The sequence below is a fragment of the Lolium rigidum genome, chromosome 3, assembly GCF_022539505.1.
Source record: "Lolium rigidum isolate FL_2022 chromosome 3, APGP_CSIRO_Lrig_0.1, whole genome shotgun sequence".
Taxonomy (NCBI): Eukaryota; Viridiplantae; Streptophyta; class Magnoliopsida; order Poales; family Poaceae; genus Lolium; species Lolium rigidum.
Window position 1 is genome coordinate 180,091,332 of NC_061510.1, and position 5,104 is coordinate 180,096,435.

The window sequence follows — 5,104 nt, forward strand, 5'->3', positions numbered from 1 at the left end:
GACGACATTTTTTATCTCTTGTACTCCCTTCGTCTCACGAAAGATGAAATGTATTTATACAACAAAAATTGCGTTTACATACATTAAAATTTATATAAAGTTGAGACATCTCTTGTAGAATGGAGAGGGTATAAATTTCAGAAACAATTTGTAGTTAACTCATGCCTGGTTGGTAGATCACAGAATAAGAGATGAGAAATTTCAACCAGAATCAGAAAACACATGAAGCAAGCCCATCTTTTGTTGCCATGCGTTATTTTTTAGCAAATATTTCATAGGCTTTTATCAGATTTTGTCATTTTTGTGTAACCTAGAATATAAATTAGTTCATATTAAATTTACACAATTTTCTACCTCTACGATTTTCTTTTGGATTTTTAACTTTGGAATATGAATTTTAAAATTTGTGAAAAAATGGTTACATTTAGCTCGGCCTCCGTTTTGATGTGAATATATAGTACGCGTGTCGTTTTCAACTCTGCATATTAACTGATGAAGATTGATGCGTAGTCCTCCTGTGTTGTTTCATGAACCGGAAACTGAAACCAGCTGTATGCGTAATTCCCTCTTCTTGGCCTGCCATTATATTTTCAGTTTTCCTAACTAACAGCTAGCTGTTTTTCAATTGGCGCACAGTCAGTTTTCTGGCCGTTCGATCTTTTTTGAGTCGCACGTATCTCGTCACGCGCTTAGCGTGTCCATCTCATTCCTGGGATGGCTCTGGGCCGTGTTGTCTTAGTATCTGCTATCTGGGCGTGTCATTTCGCTCTGTTTCAATGGAGGAGGCGAGGGAGGTGCCCGAGACGTCCATGGCGGAGAGGCCTGCAGGGTTTCTGTCGCCAGTCAGCCCTCTGATGGAGAGAGTGGTGGATCACGAGTGCTGAAGGCTGGACGCCGCCGACTAGTTTGGTACTCCTCTGTCCTTGTTTCTCTGTTCCCTTCCATCTTTTTTCCTCTTTTTCGTTCGCGGGCGTGAGGGTTTGGCTGCTTGTGGTGCCTCGAGTGGAATGGTAGCTGGTAGAGATTTGTAGTTAGTTTTCTATTTTCCTACCATTGGAGGAGTGCAGATTTCGCTGGAGAGCGGCGGTCAGGGGGGCGCAGATTTTGGAGGAACGCTCTAGTGGATAGATTCTTTGTTTGATGCTAGTTATATCTGTCAGCAGCGATATGGGTCCAATTCCGTGGACAGCTTCAGCCCTAAGTACAGGCAGGGAGGATGCTTGGTTCGGCGTCGGGGATGTGTATTTACCCCTCAGATTACCATTTTCAGGGTGGTGAATGATTGATTCGGCGCCATGGATAGATATTTAGTTCAGATTCTGATCTGCAAACGGTTTGATTTGTTCAGGATTCAGTTTGGTGTGGGAGCATATTGGTTAGATCAGGGTTCAGGTTTGAAGGGGCCTCTTGTACCAAAGAGATGCACCTTGTACAGTTTTTTCCGGTAATTGAAAGGTAGTATATGTATAGTGATGATATTATCACGCAGTGGCGAACCTAAGATTTTCATCAAGCCCGTGCATACTGTTATCACGTATAGTATTAGTCCCTTTGCACAAGCCAGGGATCATAGATGGGGTTCCTTTTTTGCTTGACAATGTTGATCCATTGAAACATACAGACAGAAGGTAATTAACTTAACCATTTGCTGATGATGTTCCGTCTGATCCTAGACATGTTCATTTAGTTGAGGTAACACACACGAGGCTGTGCTTTTTTCATTATGTAGTATATGTGAAGCTGTGTTTACTAAGTAAATCAAGTGTGTTTTGGCAAAATTTGCATTCTGCTCCGGAACGCGACTGTGTTCTTATTCTTGTTGTTGAGACGGGCACACTAAATGGAGTAGAGTGATGGCCGGCTGCTCTAGTGGCTAGTGCCTTCTCTGCATCTTCAGTTTTCATTTCTTTTCTTATTTTTTCAGTTTAAGTTTTTTATTTTACCGATTGTTCAGTCTTTCAGTTTACATTCTATGTTCTATTTTAGTTATTTAGTATGTCAATCACTGTGTTTAGATTTCAGTATATGATTATTGCATTACTTTGTTGTTCAATCTTATTTGTTTAGTTTTATCTCATTGTTATTTGGTCAGTTTTTCGTATCTTCAGTTTCTCATTGTTTCTTTCTTTCTTCCTTTTTTTTTGAGTTCACTTCAGTTTCTTAGTTATTTATTTCCTCAGTTTCCGGTTTACTTCATTGTTTATCTGTTTCGTTCTTCAGTTTTTGCTTATTTTTTATTTATTTATTTAGTTTTATCTCATTGTTATTTGGTTAGTTTTTCGTACCTTCAGTTTCTTATTGTTTCTTTCTTTCTCCTTTTTTCTTGAGTTCACTTCAGTTTCTTAGTTATTTATTTCCTCAGTTTCTGGTTTACTTCATTGTTTCTCTGTTTTGTTCTTCATTATTTTGTTTTCTTTCTTATATTCTTGGTTTCTCTTTCTTTAGCGGGGATGGAGTCGTGGGGAACTCCTCCTATGCCATTTTAAAGATTTTCCTAAGTTGCAAAGCTGGTTTGAAGCCTGGGAAAAGGCGGATGGACTTAGTTTTTAGTCTTAATTTTCTCAGTTCAATTTAATTTATGTTTTTCTTCAGTAATCATTAGCTTCAGTTTCTTTCTTAGTCGTCTAAAAGAAGAAAGTTCAGATTTGTCTCTCTTTTCAGTTTCTGTTTGATACTTTGTCAGTTCCGTCAGTTAGACAGTAGCTTAATGGATTACTCTTAGTTGCTGTGTGTGGTGCAACTCTCTCTTTCTTCATTTCGTTCCCCTTTTATTCTTTATTTATGTTCTAAGGAAGAACAAGATGATAATTATCCTTGAAAATTCTTCCATCACTGGTATTTCCTTATCTCTTTCTTGATTTAGTATTTCTTTGTTCCCACTTTGTCACTATTCTTGTTCTTCATTTCTTACCCTCGTTGTTCAGTCTCTTTGTCTTGTCGTTTAGTTATTGCCTAGTTGTTTTTGTCAATTTATCACCTTCACTTGAGTAAGTGTTTTGTCAAACGTAGTAGTTCCATGAATTTAGCAATTTTCATGTCACCTCTATGTGATGCAAACTCATAGGTGTCTCCAAACTGTTTGGAAAGTCAAGCATCTCTGTGAATTTGATTCAGACAATCCCTTCGCATGTAGATATTAAGATTGGTTTGGTCACCAATCTGTATATGTAAATAATTCTGTAGATGTTAATTCTTGTTCTTTTTTTGTGTCAATGAACATGAAGGTAAGCTGTAGTGTTTTCTAGCTGGATAGAGTTGACAGGTGATCAGAAGTCCCTGATGCGATGAGCACATAATGGCTCAGGAATTTGGTCTGGAAACTGTGTGTTAGTCCATTCATTTTCTAAGACTGGTATTATGTACAGCTGTCTAGTAATCATTTCCATGTAGTAACATCTTTGTTTCAGAAATATAATTTGTTCAGCTGAGCATTTATATCGTTTTGTTGTTTTAGAGGATCCCTAAGGGGATTTCTAAAGCTCCCAGCCTTCCAAAAGATGGAGCTGCAGCTATGTCAATGCATCAGGGGAACACCATGCAAGCAGATTTCTACACAAACTCCGATGGGGTGTTAGCTTCAGAACTAGCTGGAATCAATTCACCTTGATCAGTATACTCGACGTAGGTACCGATGTACTGATGTTGTTGTTCTACAAAACGGAAGGCACTGTCACAATCTCATTCTATGTGTTGTAGGCAGGAAGTTTGGTGGTCGTGGTTGCCCGTTTATTCCCTGTTTTTTTTGGAAGTTGCCATCTGTGTTTGTGCATGGGAATCACATCTGAAGACACTGTGTTTACGGTTTCTCTTTTCCAGCTTTTGTATCAAACTTGTAGTATTCTGGGTTTGTTCAATGCAATGAACACAATGGACTAAATTTGAATGCAAGTTTGTTCATGCTAAAACGTCTATTTTTGTGAAATAGCATTTCTGGATGATTTTTATGCATGTTTGGCTTTTCCGCTCATTCCGATACATTCGCCATGGGATCACTCTTGTTCCTGACCATCCAGGACTGCAGTGCCAATGCAATTTCTATAAAAACACTAGGTTTATCAGGTTTTCCTCTACATGTTACTTGTACTGACAGCTATGTTTCCAATTGATGGTGAAAGTATGTAAGATTGAAGGGTTTTTGAAAGGCGAATTATTTGGGTTTGCAGACTCTCTTCTACATCCAGCAGGTTAATTCCATCTTCAGGTGGACTTTTTTTTTGTTCCTTTTGCCCCATCTCTGATCCGGATCTTGTTTCCCTTCCCTTTCCTATCTTCTTCTCCCTTCGCTAGATGTTTGGATCTGTCCAATACCATCAACCACCGATCAGCCAATGCAACGGGGCATGTTGTGTTTCTGGAGAAGATCAGCTTTCAGTTTCTTTACTGTTACTCACATTGTCCTAGCTTTCCCTTCTTTTGCTGTTGCATTGAACCGAGCCAAACTTAAGCACGTGTTGCTACTGCTGGGCTTTTATCAACTCAATTTTCATTAGCCGAGGATGCAAATCAAAGACTCGGCCCAGCAGACAAAAATATGTCTGTTTAGTAAATGAAAAACAGACAGTTTTCGTTCACCTCTCATTATTTGAAGTCTATACAGCTATCATATTTTAATTGGCTCTAGAAATCTGCCTGTTACCGAATTATAAAACAGTCAGCTGCTCATTAGACACTCCCATTTTCAGCTATATTTTTGTCTTGGCCTGTGCCATGGAGCTTGCCCGTCAGGTGCATAATTCCCTCCTTTAATTTTCTTACCTCCCCCCTCATGCCACGACTGTGCAATATATCCCCTTCCTTTAATTTGCTTTCCTTTCTCATGCCACACAAGCCTGTAATTTTCTCCTTTAAATTTGCTCCCACAATAGATCTGGGATCATACAATGATACTGCTACCTGTCGTTTCCAAGGTGGCTTGTTATAGAGAACCAACCTGTGGTTGGATGGTTAGGAGGGCAGTGCCACCCCCAGCCCACCAGAGTTCAAATCTCAGATTTGACACTTTGGTGTCTCATAAAGACGGAATATTCTTCAGTGGGAGGCGACGTTCCCGTCGACAGCGAGGCGCCTGTGGTGACTTCGTCAATCTCAAGATCCGCCGGATTAG

At 39.5% G+C, this 5,104-nt stretch overlaps 1 long non-coding RNA gene across 1 annotated transcript; it reads left to right on the forward strand.

Annotated features, from left to right (window-relative positions):
- The first annotated feature begins 783 nt into the window (after nucleotides 1–783).
- LOC124698735 lies at nucleotides 784–3,883 on the forward strand. The gene is made up of 2 exons (XR_007001081.1): nucleotides 784–909; nucleotides 3,455–3,883. It is a non-coding gene; the product is annotated as an uncharacterized LOC124698735 (long non-coding RNA).
- Nucleotides 3,884–5,104: the final 1,221 nt, after the last annotated feature.